Source organism: Amblyomma americanum, chromosome 1, assembly GCF_052857255.1.
Source record: "Amblyomma americanum isolate KBUSLIRL-KWMA chromosome 1, ASM5285725v1, whole genome shotgun sequence".
NCBI lineage: Eukaryota > Metazoa > Arthropoda > Arachnida > Ixodida > Ixodidae > Amblyomma > Amblyomma americanum.
In genome coordinates, this window is record NC_135497.1 from 201976752 (window position 1) to 201998563 (window position 21812).

The 21812-nt window shown below is 46.5% G+C and overlaps 1 protein-coding gene across 5 annotated transcripts in view; it reads right to left on the bottom strand.

Annotated features, from left to right (window-relative positions):
* LOC144114504 (G-protein coupled receptor dmsr-1-like) overlaps positions 1-21812 on the bottom strand; it is a 662808-nt gene that overhangs the window by 300921 nt on the left and 340075 nt on the right. Inside the window, exons 1-2 of one of the 5 annotated variants that reach the window (XR_013311044.1) lie at positions 10819-10898; positions 4932-5000 (exon numbers count right to left, since the gene is read on the bottom strand). The exons of 2 other annotated variants lie outside the window; for them this stretch is intronic. The gene's annotated coding sequence lies outside the window, so the exon portion shown is untranslated. Of the gene's footprint in view, positions 1-4931; positions 5001-10818; positions 11014-21812 lie in introns of those variants that run through there. 2 more of the 5 variants (XM_077648293.1, XM_077648292.1) reach the window with 2 other exon arrangements.

Sequence of the window (21812 nt, forward strand, 5' to 3'; positions counted from 1 at the left end):
TGCAAACGGATGCAGTGCCCCCACAGTCGACATGATCTTGGGGTTCAGGCGTCTTAGGAGCATATAAAGCTGCTCGTTTGACAAAAAACTGCATAAATGCTGCGTTCCATCTCATTAGCATTACGGCTGCAACCAGTGCGAAGGCAGTTGGTTTCATTGCAATTTTGCGTGGACTATCACCTTCAATATTTCGTGCAGAAAACCACGCCGACCCTCGGCTGCGCAATGAAGCAGTCAGGTGTGAATAATTATTCTAAACCGATCAGTTGGAAGCAGTACATGACTGCGCGATTCAACGCTCCGTGCACCTAAAAATCGCCGCTTCTACCACACCTGAACTGCACAAAGTGATGGGCAAGTTGGTTTGACATTTGAATCTGTGTCTCGTCGCTTTTTACCTCGTACTTGTACTGTTTCGCATTGATTGGTACCACACTCTCTCCAGAGGGCGCCCCTCTGGCCCACGTAACCCCGCGTACCCGCCGCGGTCGCATAGTGGCGTTGGCATTCCGCTGCTGAGGACAACGTATGGAATGAGGGCTGTATGGGAAAACTGCCGTGGTCTGGGCGATCTTACTGGATGCGTTAAAAAACCGCGGGGTAGCTAAATTAACCGGGAGCCCTATGCTGTGGCTTCCTGTAGCTCGTAGCTCATGTCGTGCTCCGCGAGGTTACACCTCACATAACGTATTATGCCATACCGCATACATATCCCCACGTGGCCCAAACCTCGCTGCATCGGTTGGTCACAGGCGGCATATAATCATCTGCTCGCGATCTAAACGTACAGAATGCACACGCGGTATGTATGTCTTCTTCAGCGATGAACAATGGGGTGTCTTCGACAGAGAAACATTACGCCAGTGGTCAAATGCGAGAGGCCTCTTTGATACAGCTTTCGTTGCAGGAGTGCAGACGTTTTCTGATCAGGCCCAAGGCCGTTTCATAATGGAAACGGAGCGATAGACTCCCCAGAAAGAAAGCGGTTCAGAGTCGTTGAGCTGCTTCACTGCGTGGAATCATGCGACGTTTTAAGCTGCACTAATTCAACATATTGTCCGGTGTGCGCTACGAGACAGCACTGAGTGCTCTTGAGACAAGGTGAAAATTCATATTTCGGGCCACTGCCATGTGGCGCTGGCACAAAATCGTGCATAAAGAAAAAAAAAGTGGAAGAGACACGTAAGCTCCGCCAAGGGTATGACGCGGTAGCATTAATGGGTTAATGCCCATATATGAGGAGCTGGTCATTCTCGAGTTGAAATTGGTAGACCCCTGGTAGTCCTCATACCACTCCTGCCGCAATGGTGCAGCGGTTAAGATACGTGCCACTGTTCTGCGATGGCGAGTGCTGCCACTCCGGTAGGGCTTGTGAGACCCAGGTTGCCCTTCCCGAGCGACCTCTCACGACCAGTGATTAAATTAACTGCCACCTGCCACGGTGGTTATTTAGCTCACAATCGGGTGGGAAGCTTGTGATGACGCCCCAAGGTCACGTGACCTGAGTGGTTCACCTAGGTTACTTCTCCGGGAATTTTTCGCTCACAACCCTGACGACGACGGCGCCAGATTTTCTGCAGAACGGCAGCCTTACGGTAGTTCGTTAAAAACGCCCCTTCAGCCCTTGATGCTCTGCTGCACCTACCGCAGCTCCCGCGAGGCGCTATCTGAGTTCACTTTCGCCCTCTACCTACAACTATAGATGCTGAAATTGTGCGACGGAATATAGTCTGCCCCATTCCTGCACCAGTGCTGTAACAAAGCAATCTCTTCCTCTCATTTTCCAAAGCTGATTGGGGAATCACGGAGAAGAACAGCGCAGAGGCAGGACGATGAAGGTGGCGATGCAGGCGCTGACTAGTGACTGACAGTCGCTGTGGTCAGCGTGTGCGCATCGGCTATCTTCATCGTCATGTTCGCGCGCGGTTCTTTTCTGTCACTGTCAAACTAACCAGCCCGCAGTAGTAGAGAAGAGCTGATAGTGGCACTTCTACGTCTTGCTGCCGAAACTAGAAACAGCAAATTTGCGGTCAGTTTCTACGCCGAGATTAAGTGCCAACATGAGCGTTTCGCATGACAACAGCACCACATTCTGCGACCGCTCATATGGTTAATGGTTTATAGGGGTTTAACGTCCCCAAGCGACTCTTGCTATGAGGAACGCCATAGCGAAGGGCTCCGGAAATTTCGACCACCTGGGGTTCTCTAACGTGCACTGAAATCGCACAGCTACCATAGTCCTCCATATAGTTAGCAATAAAATTCCAATATGAAAGAGCGTCAGGCAAGGAGGCACGATCTCGCAAATGCTATTCACAGCTTGTTTACATCAGGTATTCCGTGGCTTGAATTGGGAACAGTTAGGGACAAGAGTTCATGGAGATTACCTAAATAATCTCCGATTCGCTGATGACATTGCCTTGCTGAGTCACTGAGGAGGTGAACTGCATATCATGATCAATGATTTAGACAGGCAGACTAGAACGGTGGGTCTAAAAATACAACGCAGAAAATCAAAATAATGTTCAACAGTCTAAAAAAGGAACAGCAGTTCGCAATGGGCATCGAGGTGCTGGAAGTGATAACGGAATACGTCTACTTAGGGCAGGTAGTTAAAGCCGATCCGGATCATGAGTGGGAAATAACTAGAAGGATAAGAATGGAGTGGAGCGCATATGGCAGATTCTCTGAGATGGCTGTTTACCAATATCCCTCAAGAGAAAAGTGTACAACAGCTGTATCTTAACTGTACTTACCTACGAGGCAGAAACGTGGAGGCTAACGAAAAGGTTTCAGCTTAAGTTAAAGACAACGCAGCGAGGAATGGAAAGAAAAATGATAGCTTAAGAGACCGGAAAGCACGGGTAGGGTGGATGAAGGAAGAAACGCTGGTTAATGACATTTTCGTCGAAATCGAGAGAAATAAATGGGCATAGTGTGGCACTTTGCGGGCATAGTGTGGACGCAACTGGCAAAGGACAGGGTTAATTGGAGAGACGTGGGAGAGGCCTTTGCCCTGCAGTGGGTGTATTCAGGCTTATGATGATGCTGATGATGACATCGCACAGTACACGGACCTCTAGAATTTCGCGTCCTTCGAAATTCGACCGCCGGGGGCGGGATCGACCCCACGGCTTTCGAGTCACCAGCCGAGCCTCATAACCACTGCACCATCGCAGCGGCCCACCGCTCATAGACAACGGTACAAAGACCGCGTGGTGGCTCAGTGGTTATGGCAGTCGGCTACTACCCGAACGGCGCGGGTTCGATCCCGGCCGCAGCTGTCGAATTTCGTTGGAGGCGAAATTCTATAGGTCCGCGTAGTGTGCTTTGTCAGTCCACGTTAAAGAACTCCAGGTGGTGGAAATTTCCAGAGACCTTCACTACTGCGCCCCCCCCCCCCCCCCCCGTAGCCTGAGTCGCTTGGGCAATTTAAACCCGATAAACCAAACCAAACGAGAAAACGGTACAGTCGCAATTTGTGAATGCGTCTCGACCTGCTGAGAGTGGCATTCGCCCGACTTCGGCTTCGGCTATACTGCGCTTAATTGTCCATCGGCAACAAAAACAAATCATACAGTGAGGCCGTGTTGGCATCCGCCTGTCCGGCTAGGATAGCGCTTCCAGAATGACTCGAGAAGATAGTTCGAAAACAAATTCACTGAAGAATCGGCAAGCTGTGAGTATTGTAACGTACTATCCAGAAGACAAGTCCTAAAGGCTTTTAACAAGCTATTCAGGCTCTCAAATTCCGTATCCGCCCAAAATCAATTTATTTTACTACCGAACATTAAACAACGTTGGTCTGTTTTTAGCCCTCGTTTGTTTTTCCCACCGGTTAACAATTACAGCTACAGTTCTCACTCGCCCTTCCCGCAGACCGTCTTCCCCGATATTAGGTATCCTGTCCAGTGCATTGTGTGTTGTGGTTGCTCTTTTGAAAATCTGCGCTTTATTTCTATGCCATGCTGAGACATGGTACAGTGCCCACCATGTTTCTGTATTTGCAGAGTGTTGTGCGCTTTTCCAGAGCGCTGTTTGACTTGCCTCTCATCTAGTTCGTTGCCATTAGTCGCCACTACCTGTGCCCCCAAATATCCCGCATCATTCTCACATGTCAGATGTTCTGTGAACTCGTCTTCAGACCTTCTGAATGGGCGCTTTCAGGAGAACAATCAGAAAGTGCTAGAAGAACTTTAGAGAAAGCGACGCCAGCCGAGGATGCTGAATTCTTTTGTGCGGATGCTGCAAGAAAGCGTTATGTTTGTGAGGGACGTTTATGCGAGGGACGTTTATGCTCGTCGGAAGTCAAAGTGATTTTGTTTTCATGCAAAGCTTAACAAACTGGAGTGGATGACGCATCTAAATGTTTTGAATATCTTCAGGGATAATTTAGTTTACGTATTTTCTCAACCAGCTAGGTGCGACGATTTCATTTTTAAGTGCTCCATTCTTTAGGTTCGGCTAAGATTACCATTGCTAAGCGTATAGTACGTACGATTTCGCTTTTGCGTACTACTTAACAAAAGGTGGAATCAAAGTTTTGGAAATGCCATCATAAAAAGCAGTTATAACGGAGCCACTTTTTTCTTGTGGAGGCAAGGCCAAATACACTGTCTGGAAGGTAGAATTTCCACATGAAATAAGCTGAGACGATTGAACAACAAGTGTAGAATCAGCAGCGTTCGAAAAAATTGAGGCTAATTCATACTTATAAATTAAAGGGCGACTTTATTCCAGAACGTACACACCATATTCTCCCTCTACAAAGCAACAAACTAGACCAGTTTTCAGCAGAGTAAACATGACCTAAACTGAAACCTGTTCATCTTTGCAAAGGACAAGCTCTATAGTTGTGCTAATAAGAACCATTCTGAGAAGTTCTCCGAGGCGCCTCGCAGAATGGCATCCGGCATCCTCAAGGCTGCGGATCCCTACGTTGGCTCCGCCATTCCCGCCTAAAATCTGTACACAGAAGTAGTGCTCGTAGTCAGACACTTCTGAAGCAGAAAAAAAGAAGAATAAAAACACGCAGGCCTTCAGGCACACATAAAAGAGCCATGTGTGTGTTTTATTTCCTATGGCCTCATCTTGAATGCGATCCGTTCATCAGATAAAAACTAAATGGCCTATAAAGTAACTTTACTAACATGAAACAGCTTTTTGTATTTGTTTCTCAATATTTACTTGTTTGTTTGTTCTTCCACACTTGCATTTTTTGCGGACCGGAGTTGTCAGGTCTCCTTATTGACAAAACTAGGAACAACACATCAAGCGAACTGACGAGTGACTTGGATGATCCTACAAAGGTTAGCACAGACTGTTGAAAGGAGAAAGCCTTGAACCTTTTGAATCTAAAAACAGTAGGTCCAGGATGTTCCTCTTAGTCCTAGTTGCACACCTGGGGTCATATTCGGATTTTATAAAACAGGTTCTGGCAGCGTCCAAAGCAACGGGAACAAGATCGTTGAACTGGCAGCAGCAAACCAAGAAGATTTTACTTGAGCCAGACTGTCTATAAAAGGTTCATTTGGCTTTCACTTTGATGGCGCTAAAAGCACTGCATGGAAGTGTTAATAGGCTCTGCGTTTGTTTCTTCGCCACCAGCTAGTACTTTTCCATTCTTATTTTGGCTGCAAGGTATTTCTGTTACGCTGACGGTACAGCGCTTCAAGGCGACTACGTCCCAGATAGCTATGTGCCCTACGCCTGGACGGTAAAGCGACGCGATAGAGGCACGTGAAGCAACTAACAGTCGTTTGTGCCTTCAAAAAAAAGGAAGATGGCCTGATAAGTAGACTTGGCCTTCTTCATTTTTTTATTCTTTTTTTTGTACATTAAGAAGGGCGCAATTTTATCATTTTCTCCATTCCACTTGAAGTACAAATTGGCTGCCTTCTTCCTTAGCACTCACGGCGGTATAAGTCAAACGGTGCCGGCAATGATGACAAAGGTTCCTGTTTTGCGCGCCAAAATCATGAGCGTCACCACTGTAAGGAGCCCGAAACTCGCTTTTGACAAGTTTAACACACCTTTTAAATTGAAACTCCGCACGCAAATACGTCGTGACTACAATTTTCTTTATCTCCTTTTTTTTGCGTAATTTATCCATGCGCTCCTTGGTTCTGTTTACCAAACATTATTTAGAAAGTGAAGTCGCATGGCAATATCAAGAGCTCGCCGTGAGGCAAGCGCTCCCATTATGTTATGAGCTTTGAGCCGCCTGCGGCTGGGCAGCACGAAAGACAGCATATATTCCAGCACTACAAAATACTGCCGTCTTATCTCCCTCTTTGTGCTGTCAGTTCTAAGGATTAGACCGGCGCGATGATGAAAGCAGAGTAATTGACTGCGCCTTTTTCAAGGTCAAAGGAGTCGTTTGCGCTCTAATGAAGACAAGGTCCAATTTCACCAGCCAAGCTGAGAGCAGGAGACAATTAATTTTCAACCGAGATTATACGACACCTTGAAGCTCGCCTTCAGCGAGTTGAACGTCGACCTACGCATCCCACATCATAGAGACAATACGAAAGGAAAGTGAGAAGTGAGGTGTTTTAATTAATGAATGCTCTCATTAAGAAGTAGTGCTTTCTATTTTTTAATTTCTTCCGTGCGAAATTTCGTTATGGTGACCTAAAGCACGTTTACAGTAATTAGTGCTGGAGTTTATGAATTTCACAACATATTTTTTTTTTTGCTTCCCGCGCCACCTTCCTTCTCTGACTTTCCTCTTTTTTGTGTGTGTGTGTTTCCAAGAAACAGAAAAGAGCACGTGTTGACTTAGAGGCCTCTAATTCATCCGACGCATCGAGGGACGTGTCAGCTATATTCTTTCCAAGCACACGTGGACAACTACTGTGTGAGGAAGGGCAATTAAACGTCTTAGAGAAAAGCAAAGTGGTTTCGTAAAGGACAACCAAATTCTTCATTTGTGAAGTTCTGCCAAAGTCGTGCGGTGTACAGTTACTACCGCCGGGAGGTTTTAATGCGTTCGCATTAGAAGCCCCATTGTGAGCGCCCGGCGGTGTAAGCGTACGTAAGCTTGCAAACACGGAAGAGCCATCTGCCACGACTGGCAGGTGGCTGAGTGGTTATGGCACTCGGCTGCCATAACCAGTGCTATAACCATAACCATAACCACTGAGCCGCCGCGCGGTGGCTCAGTGGTTATGGCACTCTGCCGTTACCCGAAAGGCGCGGGTTCGATTCGGGCCGCGGCGGTCGAATTTCGATGGAGGCGAAATTCTAGAAGTCCTCGTACTGTGCGATGTCAGTGCACGTTAAAGAACCCCAGGTGGTCGAAATTTCCGGAGCCCTCCACTACGGCGTCCATCATGGTCCGAGTCGCTTTGGGACGTTAAACATAGCCTAAACCAAGGAACTCGCGTTCAAAGAAGCAATTTTTTTTCGAGGCACTGCAGCTGAATTTGTCTAGCTTCGTAACGGCGAGGATGACGCCGGCATGACGCACACTGTGGCTAGGCTCGCCGTTGGTGACAATGCATGGGGCTTCCTTTCTTTTTTTCGGGGGGGGGGGGGTTAGGGGAGATTTCACAGTTATTTCTCTGCGCGAATTATCTTCCAAACATTAATAGAGAAATGTAGAGATACCCAATTGAAAGGGTGACTTGTAACGCAACGTACGAGAATTTACCCATCAACTTTCCCGCCGTAGAAACGCCATCAGTTGTGTGCAAAGGCATGGGGTGCCCTCTATTTTCTCTCTGAACAATTCTTCGACTTCAGCGAAGCCTATACTTATTTAAAAGACTGTAACTGCAACCTATACATATGTGTACAATGCGTCTTTCAGTTTTTAGGGGCTGAACTGGATGTGATTCATAGCTGGCTCGCGCGCATTTTCACGTGTCGTTCAACATAACTGCCGAACGAGAACGCAGGGTCCTAACGCGCAGAGAAATAAAAAATTTGTTCTCTAATTCGCCGCCGAAAGTTAGTGAGTGAATGCAACATTTTACTCACGTCAACCCACGTCCAGGTCACCAAGACACAGGAGCCGGACTGTAGCTTCCACCTCAGTGCTCACAAACTGTATGATACACCGCTCACAGACTTCAAACCGGACTTTGTACACTGAGGACAAACTGAAGTTTGCCTGCTTCGACAGATTCCGGCGTTGGAATAAAAAAAAAGAATTGTTTTCGCTGAATCGTAAGCGAGAACAAATAAAGAAGGAAAATACACATGCCGCAATCACCGGCCCATTGTGCCAAGAGCTTTACGGTGCATCGACACAGGTTTTTATATATTGCGGATCCCAAAGGCTAAGCTACGCCGCCATTCACTGAAAAACGGCGATCGTGGAGTCCCTTTCGGTGCAGACATCACGAGTTTCAATCGAGTCGCGGGAAAGTTTTTAAATGTAATTCTCTCAGAAATAAATGCGCCTTTTCCTGCCGGTGATGTGGCACCAATATATCCAGAAGGAACGAGGTAGTGGTCCTCCGTCCGTTTTAAAGAGCTTTTTTTCTACCTCTCTTCAAAGCGACCATTCATTGGACTTTGCAGCCTTCCTTCTGAAATCTGTTCTTGTTCTGGAAAGTTCTGGAAAGTGCATGGACAAGTACGCTATAGGACGCACGACGCATCCACGGAAGTGCGTTCGATACTTTTCTTGTTCAGCCAGACGTATGCAACGCGCAGCGACTTACGCAATTTTACTCGCAACAGCAATTTAACACGGCGGCTCACACCAACGCCTGCATACCTGCCGTGACAGGCAACCGTGATGGAAGCAAGGAACTTGGGAGGTGAGGCCGCTTGCCTGTTAACACGTGGCCGCCCCATGCTAGCGGAGGGAAAACGTTGGTCTGACACATCCTCATAATAGATGAGAAATAATATCCAGCGTATAAAATGGAATAGGATACCGAACGACGGCATATTGGCTTTTAACTGCGTGAGGCACTGTTTTATTTACGCGCGCTGCCTAACAGCGCTTACAGGAAGGCTGCTTCATACGAGCCACTCAGTAGCTGCTAGGCACATCTTTGTTTACAGCCCGACCATTCTCATTCGCAACACTGACGCATTAAAGGCTGTCAAAAGGCGAGTGATATCTAGAAGAGAAGATGTGCAAGAACTGGCCATGTTCGTACAGCCAAAGAGGCGCCAGCAGAAAGCCAAACGCATTGCGACTAATCCGGTGAAGACAGCGAATCGCACGTCATGCAAGCGATCAGCTGAACACACAGGCGTGCTCTTCAGCCAAAGCCTCTCGCAAGAGAGACGTCGAGAACAAAAGGAAGCGACTGAACGGCACGTTGACCGGCCGACAGACTTTGCGCACATTTAGGGTCTTATATTTTTGGATGATCCAGAAATAAGTCCCTGCTACGTAGAATAAAGCCTTCAAGTTCGCGTTATCATCACTTTTCTTTAAGCATTGACTTATCTGATTTTCTTGTAGAATATTTTATCAAACAATGCACTCATGAACCTCTTTTTCGGGTCGTCTAATAGAAGAACCTCCGGAATTACACGCAGAAGCAGTCTAGTGTTTCAGGCAAGCGCTTCGAGAGCCCCGGAAATTCCAGCTTAATCTCGTCCAAATAAGGTGCGTCACCGGCGATCAGCTCAGTTCGATTATCTCCTCGTCCTTAATAGTCACGAGTGCCTTGCATAGAATTTGCCATCATGGTTTGTCGTTTGTAGGTAGGCTACAATTCAGAGAATACCGTCGAGGAGTTCTGGCTGAGTGGGGATTTGCACATTCAAGCTTTTGATTCCGAGTCTAATGTTCTAGTGACTGCGCTTATCGTTTCAGCATGGCCGCCGGAGAACAAAGGCAGCTCTAGAATATTGCAATAAGCAGGTAACCAGCGCATCATTTGATGGCAGCGAAATAATGTTCTGAAGCTTTGCGCATTGCATGCTTGGTCCCTTTTGTCGGGTCCGGACGAGACTAGTTTTGTTTACTCTATACGCTACGAAATCCATGCTACTCCGATGAAGGATGCCGAGAGTATTAACGCAGCAAAAGAGGTGATAATAGTAGCTAGAAGTGTTGGTTGAGGGCTTAACGAATTGAGATAAGTTTTGACGAAAGATTCACTTGACGTGGAGGACCATTCTGATGAGAACGCAAGGTTTTACTACGAATACGGCACCATAATGATCTGTCGGTCACTGGCAATGTAGCGGCTTTATGATGTGGGAACATACGATTTATTTGGTGCATCTGGCTTGCAATAACGACAGTTGAGCATCGGTAGTTTTGTACTGTAACCTCCAGTTGTAATAGCCGAAAAATATAGGTTAGCCCAGAGCGGAACCACCACTGTTGTTAAACTATAGACAAGTGTGCAAATTGCTATGGTGTAATTTTAAGAAACGCAGAGTCCGAAAGACGCGGACTGCGCTAGAACGAGGAAGACGGGGGAAGTTCAAGGCCTGCCTTTTTATTTATTCCTTTATCGCTGAACATGCGTTAAAATGACGCGCTTATGCCTATCTAGGTCCTGAACTTTTAGATTCCTGCAGTAACTCCTAAATTTTTAATTTCCAAGGAGCCGGAAACAGAAATTCGCGCGGAACATGCGTATTAGTTGAAAACTTGAGCCCAGAGCGTGCCGATGAGCGACTCGCGTAGCTTTTCTTTAAGCCAGCGATATATACTCCAGGATGCTCAAAGCAGACGCCGGCGGCTGGCTCAGGCATTCTTGCTCTGACACTCACTTTTGCGCGTGTTTCTCGAAAACGGTAAAACTTAACCGAAAGAACGCGACGTCAACTGTCTCGAGTAAGCAGCAGCAGCAGCAGCCTCCCTTAAGGTAAGGCTTAACGAAATATCCTTACCTGCATTTGGTGACGTTGGCGGTGACATATAGTGATTACGGCGGCTTTGCGGCAGTGTCGTTGTGGCTCGGCTGAGCTCCCGCAATCTCGTGCGGCCCGCGAAAAGCGCTTTCGCAGAGTGCCGCGCGACGAGAACAGTAACCGGAGCCGCCCTGGCGGCGAGTGTGCAGTGCTCCGCGCGATCGCTTGAGAGTCGGGCGCGCTGAGACGATGTGCCCTTCTCTCGGCGCCGTTTGTGGGCGACAGCGCGTCCGAGAGAACACATCGATCATGCATCTGCGTGAATACCGCTCGCCTGTCAGAGACACCTAGGGGAAGAGAGCGCATCTGCCGGTCGCGCTTTTCGTGTTTATTGTCCGGCCCAGTCCAGCCTCCTGTCAGATGAGCATCAACACTGCCTGGCAAGGCGAGGTGCATCCTCACTGCGGCCCTGCCCTTGCCCGAAGAGCGGGAAGGCAGACGGCAAATGTATCTGCTTGCACCGGCGTCTTGCATACCGCCGGAGCAGGGAACTGCGAGGATTTTTGCTGGGTTCGAAATGGAGCACCTCCCACGCGATGGTTGAAGGTTTACTAAAAGGGTAAGGTACGCATCCGAAGCAAGGTGCACGAACGAAAGAACTAGCTTACATCAGAAAAGACTGCGGAATCAAGATGTGACATGCTTAAGTAAAATGGGGTTAGAACTAACATTACAATGCGAGCATCCACTTGTCTGAAGAGGAAGTATTTCTGGGTAAAACTCACGGATGCCCGTGGAAGATATCGCCTAATTATTGCTAATGCAGCTAATGGCGAAAAGAAAGAATAAAATGGAAAAATGACTTGGAAAAGCCATGATACCGTTGCACAATGTAGGTACATGGAGGTGAGAATTCATATGGTTTACAACAGACGCATCAATATGTTTGGGCTGCATGTATTTGCGGCTTCCTTAAGAATGTCGGGTCTTCTGTTGTTCCTTAGTCTGTCGTTATGGAACGACCACGAATGACACAAGTTGCTGAGGTCGCACACAAATGCAGATAGCAAACCTCAAAGGGTCCGAAAAATAAACGTTTTCATTTGTAGCCTCCGTAAGCTAGTGAGCCAGCAGTAGTGTGCCCCCAACAAAACAACTGCCCGTAGAAGTGTGATTGACAAACTCTAAGCTCAGACATAACACAATGCGTTGAAGATATTTTTATGCTCCGTGCGGAGAGCATAAATTCTTCCAGGTTCTAACAATTACAAGACGCATGTGTCTCTCCTCTTGGATTCGATCTAGCATCGTGTCTCGTTGAAGTTCTCTAGGTGGAAGTGGCCGAAACTAAGGATTGCATAACGCATCGGGAAACCGCACAGACATGCTCTTACGACGGCAAGCTGAGTGTACATGGGACAGCGCGCCGTCATATGCCACCGTCAAAAGTTGGGCACCTTAGTTGGACAAACCAGGTACAATAAAAATCTTCCCAAGGCTTCAAGAAAACGAAGAAAGCTTCTGCAAGAAAATCCCTTGGCAGGTCGGGAAGGTGAAGTCACCGTAAAAAAAAAAAAACGTGCAACAGTGTCGAAGACATACGTAATTGGCAATCAGCAGCAAGTCTGTAGAACTCATCATCATATGAGCATTTGAGCAAGTCAGTTTTGCTCCCGCTGTGTGTCCTGAAAACTTGGAACTACAATGAAGGAGAATTTGGCGGCATGTGGTCACAAAAAGTTACCCATGGCGAACCGGCTTTTACGGGTGGTTAGTCGTTAAGGATGACATCTGGATATTTCTCTAGCCCCGCGAGGATAAACGATGCAGGTTTAGCTTAGTCGAACGAGTAGCTGCACGCCTGCAATTCCAAGCTGTCTCAGCAAGAATGATCACACAGAACGTATACATATTTGAAGACAGTGTTAGGCTGACCGGATAACATCCCCCTCAAGCTGTTGTAACAGGACCTATTATACCTGATTGCTAGTTTGGTTCCAAGAGGGCATCAGTGGAAAGCGCCCGTGAAAGTCAGGATAACAAATTTTTGCCCTCCATGGCAGTGGTCAAGCCCACACCTTACGTGCTACACAAGAAGCTTGAGGGAATTATGGGACCGATATCGCTAATCACATGGGCCTTTTTGTGGACCTCGAGGTGGCTTCCAGCTGAAAACTAAACATTTTGGCAGATTGGTTTGTCTGGCTGGGTTTGATGATTCATAATAAACTCTTACACATCTCCAACCCATAACATTAATTTAAATCAAAACCCGACGTTTCGAAGCCGGCTCGGTTCCTTCTTCACAGGTAACTAGGGGCAGTGGCTAGCGTCTTTAAGTATGCATGGAGGGGAGCAGGAGGTCGAAAGAAGAAAACCGGGGATGTGAAAGGCGGGGGGGGGGGGGAGGGGGTTGGGGGTGGAGGGGTGACTCACACGACAACGTGATGACGGTGACAACGGGACTAACAGCCTCAACCCCCTCCACCCCCAACCCCCCTTTCGCATCCCCAACATGCCTTTAGCATCTTCGGTTTAATTCTCTCCATCTGCTGCTCCCCTCCATGCATACTTAAAGACGCTAGCCATTGCGCCCAGTTACCCCTGAAGAGGAAGCCGAGCCGGCTCCGAAACCTCGGGTTTTAAATTAAAATGATGTTTTTGGTTGAAGATGTGCAAGAGTTTTTTTACAAGTCTTCCAGCTGTTGTGGCATTTAGCAGAACACGTTTAAAGACACCAAGGTTTAATTTTGATGACGATAAACTCAGATGACTCTGAGCACTATAATAAATACGTAATAAATTCTGATATTTGTCAAAACTGAGACGATCTGTAGAAAGGAATAGCTCTTCATCCTACGTTTGGAAATAATAATAATAATTGGTTTTTTGGGGGAAAGGAAATGCCGCAGTGGTCTGTCTAATTTATCGTTGGACACGTGAACCGCACCTTAAAGGAAGGGATAAAGGAGGGAGTGAAATAAGAAAGGAAGAGAGAGGTGCCGTAGTGGAGGGCTCTGGAATAAATTTCGACTACCTGGGGATCTTTAACGTGCACTGAGATCGCACAGCACACGGGGGCTTTAGTGTTTTGCCTCCATAAGAACGCAGCCGCCGCGGTCGGGTTCGAACCCGGGAAGTCCGGATCAGTAGCCGAGCGCCTAACCACTGAGCCACCGCGGCGGGTACGTTTGTAAATAAAGGTAATGAAAAGGGGATAAGTGCGGCTAGTTATTGAAAGATTGTTTCTAAATCTTTACTACGGACCTAATGCACAGTTGGTAATAATCTACACTTACTAGTGATACTTGACAAATCCGATTACTCTTCATTTTCTTAATATCCTTTTGTATAACACTTGAAAAAAATATTAAATTGACAGAGACAGTTGCGTGAATAACATGATTTTTTAATTAGGTATACTTGCAGCGTCATAGAACATTGACCTTAGAACCATTCACCATTTCTGCGACCACAGTTTCATAATTCTTGGGGGATATCTGTGCTGGACGGGTAAGATTCACTGGTCATATACAGAGGGTCAAGCACCGGAGGTACAGGCTCGTAAGTTGCCGCGTGCGTTATAGTTCGGGCGCTTCGTTTCAGGCTAAAACCCAATTTTACCTGATTCTTGCACACTCAATTGCGTCTTAAAAACCGAGTTAAACCCGATTTCTAGCGTGAAATAGCTTCTACAGAACTTGGTTTTTCCACTGCACTAAGCATAACACACCGTGCAAAAATTAGCTGACATGCTGGGCTTAATTCACAGATGAGGTTTCGGTCGACTGAAGACTTTATACCTCTTTCAACGCTTGTTGTTCAATTCGCGGCATAATAGGAGCATAAGTTCGGAAAGTACGTTTTAGAAGCTAAAGGCGAAAACACGGGTATACGACCAGAGGTCGTATTGGCATTACTGTATCAAGCATTACTTGCACTAGCAACGTCCGCTGTGATGTTCAATGAATGACATCGCAGTGTAGAAAGGCCGGCAGGTCTTTTACGTACAAGGAAGTGCTGCGTGGAGGGTTGGTAATGTACTGAAAAAACTAATTGTAATCCACGAATAAATAAAGCCTGAACTGGTAAACAGCTTTTTATTGCAACGTGTCATTTCATGCTGTCTTTTATGTAATGTGCAAAAAAATACAGATTTTTTGTTCAGCAAAATACTAGGGCTTGTAGTAAATCGTCTTTAGGTGGAAAAAAAACGATACGAGAAAACAAAAAAAAAACACTGGATTACTAAATATATCTGTATGTGGATGTTTTCGCTGAATAAAAAGATTTGTACTCGAACTTGAGCGCGAACACAAGCGATGAGTTATTATCCAAATCAAAAGCCATTTTACGTCGCTTTAATTATCAACTCAATAGCGTTTACGTTTCTGCAGGGAACCAGTCTTTGCAAGAAACGCACACAGTGGCGATGCATCGTTGTTTGGCGTTTTTTTTTCTGCGCCTCAAAATGTCTGTTTTTGACATATGCTATGCTGCGCAGCAAAATACATCCGTCTACAAAAGGAAAGAGAGCTCAAATCTACGGCCCCCAAGAAAAAAGAACAGTGCTGATTGGAAGCCTATTCATTTTGAGAAGACAAACTTATTCAACTTGCGGAGGGAAACACTCTGAAAACGTTGCTTTGTGTTCCCGAAAGTTGACGCCTCTCGAGTTCGTATAGTCAGAAGCTACGTAAAGAAAAAAAAATTGTCGTAACCAACACGATACCATCAACAGGATACGAAAGACATCCTACTGATGACGCAGATTACCCTAATTCCCGACGGAAATCGGAAGGCAGAGTATTTGCCCACTCCGCGCAGCTTATGTCTCCATTGAAAAGCCGAGCCGTGTATTTGAAACGTCCCACGCCGCAGCACACACGGCTGTTTTAGGGACTAGAGCGTGGAATCCGGAGAATGCCTGCTTTCTGCCGGAGCACTGGTAGTACGCGGAGCGCTTTTTGTGGGTTGGTATTCCCTTTGTGTAATTGCGATTTGCTTTGTGTAAGACATTTCATTTCTCAGCACGCAGGGTTGTTTCGTTTGTAGGTCAATCACGAAAAGACACGCTTCTTAATTTGATTATTTATATTTTCTTACTCTTACAACTTTCTGCTGTTGCATTTCCAACCGCATCCTTTTTAACGAAGGCTGCTGACGGTCCTCAAGATAATTTTATTCGAGATGCAGCCTTGGACTAGTTGAATGGCTGTGTGATAAAGGTAAAATCCTCTTTGCATGGCTGTTCAACGTAGCAGGAGCGACTGGTCTTAGTGGCAAACGAGATTGCGTTCTGCGTAGAAATTTCTGTATTACTGCGGTTTCTTTTCGGATGCTGTGTAATACTACTGCCTCCTATGAAGTGCAGCCGACACAACTCGGAAGAGGATCTAAGAACAAAGGAACTCAATAGGGAATGGGTTAACAATAGGGCGCAATGGAGAGGGCTTATGAGAAACAGCGGCCCCATACAAAAGAAGGGACCGATCTCTAAATAGGACAGGCCAGGCAGCTGGCCGCTAAGCAATAGGCCGGCTACTAAACTTCACACCACCTACAAACAAGTTAACACGATGGCCGGCAAGGCTAAAACTCCTGCAGTTTGGCTGATGGTTTGTTGACAGAGAAGTGAGATCTAAAATTGTTTCCACCCGAAAAAGGGTCCAAGGGTCCAACCTGAAAAGCTGATGGTGCGTTACAACAGTCCGTAATTAATCAGTGCCTTTGTTACTGCCCGCGCTCGGCAATGGCGATTTTTGAACCTACGGCCGCGAGTCAGTCACGAGCCCTTGTTGCGTTTTAACATGTTTTAAGCCATCGGCCTCTGCTTTCCGTGCGCTGGACGTAATTTCCGCTTCAGTGGCAAGAAATAGTGAGGCAGAGTTTATAAGCCCAAGTTATGATCTTGGATCGGATTAATGAATTTTGGGAGTTGGAAGTCAATTGCTCGCGATGCTCAATTCTATCTTTCTGCTTTCGTATGATAATTGAGGCGCTAAAGCCAGGCATAGTGCGCACCAGGTAACTAACCACATAAAGGCCTTTGTGGCCCTGACCACACGACAATTTCCAGGTAGGCGAGTGGCATACGGTGCAGCCATACGTATTGTCAGCGAAAGCGTGAGGAACTCACGAGAGCATCGTTTTTGACGTAAGCGTTGTTTACATTGACGTGATGTCTTCTTTGAGATGGCGAATCATTTTTTACGTGCGTTCGCGTGAAATACGCGCGAGGAGGGAATTTTTAGACTGCTCTTTTCACCAACATGATGAATTTCGTGGTGACTGAGTATGAGATTTCGGGCCGTTTGCTGGGCTCCAGACGAGTTTTTGACCATTCAGGCATTGAGAAAGCATTTGCCAAACAAAGCACATCGCTCATGGCTGCTAGTTAGTCGGTTGTTTATGCAGGGAAAGATACGCTCACTTACACTATGTCATCATTATCCTTTATGAACTTGCTTTTTCTGTTATATTTTCCGCCGACCCGAACGGCAGTAGAGGTATGTAGCCGCAAACGGAATGTCTCCTTCCTGCTGCACACGATAAAGTGCTTCCTGCAGCCGATGAGATTTTACAGCGAAAGCTGTAATGGCTTTCTCAAGCCATTTAGTAGAAGCAATTTAGCGGGTACAACGGCAGACGCGTAACTCATTACGCGTAAGGAGTTAGGAGGACACCACTGCCACGCACCTCAAAGCGCGATTGAGGTGTCCACTGACCCAGGGAGCCAATTATGCGCCTTTACTATTCAAAAGACCAATAGAGTCTGAGCCTTACTTTGGTTTTGAGAAAAGGAAAGACTCATATCTGCCTAAATTTGTAGGCGGACACCACTGGCACCTCACAGCGTGGTTGAGATCTCCACTGATGCAGTGAGCTAGTTATGCGCCTTTCTTTTCCTCAAAACCAACGGAGGGTTTAGGTTGCGAATAAGGCAACACTGGGAAGTAGACTATTTTCTTCGTGCAGGCGGGCCCTGGAGTCCATGAAGTGTGCTGGGAACCGAAGACCGCAAGCGGAAAAAGGCTGAGTATGCATGTGAGTGCATAGACGCCAAAACGGACCTGTGAGATGCCCAAGCGGGCTGTCACCTGTGAAACTTCAAAATGGGCCTGCCACTCCAGACATCTCGGCCGCTAATGCCAGTCAACTTTCGCTGATTACTGTGTTTAGCCGGTAAGCTTAGATTTAAAGTTTTCTTCCGTAGGTTGCACTCGTCCGAATTATTCTCAAATCGTCTGCTCGTCGATCTCAGTGACTTGTACTGCTCCAGTTTTGATTTGGCTTGATTTATGTGGCTTAACGTACCAGGGCGACACAGGCTGTGAGAGACTCCGTAGTGGAGCGCTCCGGATAATTTCGACCACCTGGGGTTAGTTAACGTACACTGACATTGCGCAGTACACAGGTGTCTAGCATTTTGCCTCCACCGAAGTCCTACCACCACGGCCGGGATCGAACCCGCGTTTTTCGGGTCAGCAGCCGAGCATCATAACCACTGAACCATCGTGGCGGCTTTGCTCCGGTTCCGGGTACTTGCAGTTGGCTCTTTAGCCTTGCTTCACGGAACACGATTTTTCTGTTTCTGTTTATGTGTTTTAGGTGCCTATTCCTAATATGAACTTTGTCTGAAGGAATGGAGAAAAATTAACTGTAGCTATATCCCACAGGCACAGAAAAGAAGTTGTTTCTCAAGCATTGAGCCCAAGAAACCACAAATATTGAGAAGAATGTGGATTGCTTAGATGAAGTCTCTGACCGCCGCTTCCCCTCCCCCCTTCAAGATGCGAACCATGCCGCGCGACATGCGGGCGCCACCAAGACGGGACACTGCACCGGTCCCGACACCAGGAGTGCATCGTCAGGAGGACCAATAAAATCTCGGCGGTAATTTGCAGCGCCACCTCAAATGAATATTATCTATGAAATGAATCAACAATACGACGAAGACGCAGACAAGTTATGTGAAACGCCAGCACGTTTCTGGCCTTCGTTATATCTGATAGCAACTGTGAGCAAGGGGTGTTTATAGGAGCATTGCTAGGCTCTAACTTTCGACGACGTACCTCATCTACCGCTGTTATCTTCATCGTGCCTCATCGGTTTCATTATATCATCATCGTAGCTTGCACTTAGGCATTTTCCCCTCCGCTAGGGTTACCAAAGACAGCTGCTTCATTTACATGTCTTATTGCACCACCACAACATAGACAGGCACGAGTAAGCATTGTTCAGTCGACATTGTTAAGGTCTCATCGATGGTAGGCCTGCAGTGCATGCTCAGAATCACCACTGATAATCACTTGATTGTATTACACAAAAACTCCATATCCTCAAGGTTATGGAGCCTTTCGTAAATATCTTGCAGAGCAGCTCTTTCATTCTTTCGGGAACGCTAGGGCACGAGATGCTGTACTTATCCCATCTCGCAGTGTTGTAAGCAAAGGCGACAAAAAGGTTCTCCTCCTACACATGCATACCGTGTATTATAGGGTGCGCAGTTCAAGTTAATAGGGTGATTTGTCCCGGACGCTACTCAGGTTTTCCCATTCACTCAGATGAAAAAAGCAGAAATCCTCTCATCAGCCAACCACCGCACTCATTGGCATAATTTCTCTTTTTCGGCTAAAATAAGTTCAAATTTAGTGCCTGATGGAAGAGACATCTTCGTTTATAAGGTAAACCTTTTACTTGCGAATTCCTAAAAGAAAAAGAACGAAACTTCCGAAGCTTTATTATACGACCTTGTAACCCCGCAAATAAATCATTATCTAAATCCTCAATGCTGTACGCATTTAATGGTTTAAAAATGACGAACATAACTACGGCGATCATGCTTGTCTTGTGCCATCATTTGCATGCAAAAATTGATTGCAACCCATAAAACTGGCTGAAGAGTATCATGCACACAAGCCAAAACTTACCAACTGGAAGGCTTTTCGCTTCAACATAATACAGCAAGGTTGCTTAGACATTGATGATTTCACGTCACTGTTACTAGATAACTTTGTACCAAGGAAGTCTCCATACCTGACGAATTCACTAATACTGATGGAGAATATGAGCGGTTAAGGGTTCTTCGAAGAAAAGCGGAATTGGCTTATTGTCGAACCGGAGCCTCAGAATCGTATCGCATGGCTGAAAAGGTGCACTTCATCATTCGAAGACGTGAACAGAAATTAGGCAGAAAATGAATTTTTGGCACTCTGCCTCCCCCCTCAGAAACCAGTATCGAGGATCTGGGAGATAGTCTGCGCCTTTATGGACACACAACTCAAGATAACCAATCCCGGCAATAGTACTGGATACTCCAGAAACAGTGCTTCCTGATAAGATCTGTATTTTTTTTGCTTAGGCAGACTACGAATTTTTTAAAAATCAAATCAGATGCATATGCGAAGTAAAAAGTCAGCGCTTGCTTTCATGTGGGACTCGCGAATTTGAGTGTATGGCTTGATTTATGGGAGTTTAACGTCATAAAACGACTCAGGCTACGAGGCATGCCGTAATGGAGGGCTCCGGAAATTTCGACCATCTGAGGTTGTTTAACGTGCACTGACATCGCACAGTACACCGTCCTCTAGATTTTCGCCTCCATCGAAATATGGCCGCTGCGGCCAGGATCGAGCCCGCGACTTTCGGGTCAGTAGGCGAGCACCATAACCGCTGAGCCACCGCGGCGGCACTACGCAGTGTCGTTCACTACATCCTGCTAGTTCTTGCGCCATTACGTACTGCATGTTTCAAAAGTCTTGGGCTCAAGGGCACCACTTTGCTATTGCAGATATTTAAGTACTCATTAATCAAGGAGTCTGTTCCCCAGTTATGGAAGAATGTTTGCTCATCCTTGTCTTAATGCCCTGCAAAGAACCTGTAAAACCCCTATGTTTCTTGACTCATTTCATCCGGTAAGCCTGACAAGCTGCCTATGCAAAGCGACGGAGAAGACGATTAAAACCAGGCTTCAGTAGCGTTGTAATGAGACAGGAGTGTTCTCGTAGTTCATGACTACCTTTTGTAGACGAAGATTTACAGTGGATGCAGTTATGAACATTGCGACATGCGTTGAGCCTGAGCGGAGCCACGGTAATGCCACACAGCTCTCGTTCAGCGGAACAACCGCCGTAGTTGTAAGCGTTGTCATATTGAGAAAATCATGTTTCGTCGAGAGGGTCGTGACGTCAAACGCTGAGCAGTGGAATGAAAATGATTAAAAGCTGTATTAAATTTCGATTTCGAGTTTGTAGAGTGCCTAAAATGCCATTATGACATGTAATGATGTAAAGTAAGCTGATCATGCTGAACAGAAAATTGGGATAATTGGTTGGGAATCGAAAACACAGCCCTGGGGTTGAGAGGCAGACACGCGGCCCCTAAGCAATTGAGGCATGTTCGTTAAATGAAAACCTTGTTGAAAGGAAATCTTGCGTGTCTTGTGGTGTATAAAGTGGTCTAGTGTGCCTACTGATACATGCTATTGACTGTGTGTAATTAGAAAGCTGCTAACCCTGATGCGTCATACCCTTAATGCAAAATATGTGTCCTCGTAAATTTTGGATATTAAGCATGCATTTGCCACTGTCAGTAACTATCACGACCGGTATATTAGATTTCTAACATTGTAAGTGACAGAAAAATACCTGTCAGAGAATTGAAGAAAAAAAGCACAGCATGGCCTCACGCACGGAGTTTCGAAATGTAGCTTCATGGGCCCCCCCTTTTTTAACTGCGTGATGGCTGATCAACCACGAAAGCTGCCATCTGGTTTAAGTGCTCGCTATACCGGTACTCACCTACGCTACTTACCTGTACGTACCGGTACTCACCTACGGGGAAGAAACGTGGAGGCTAACGAAAAGGGTTCAGCTTAAGTTAAGGACAACACAGCGAGCCATGGAAAGGAAAATGATAGGTGTAACGTTAAGAGACCGGAAGCGGGCAGAGTGGGTGAGGGAACAAACGCGTGTTAATGACATCCTAGTCGCAATTAAGAGGAAGAAATGGGCTTGGGCAGGGCATGTACT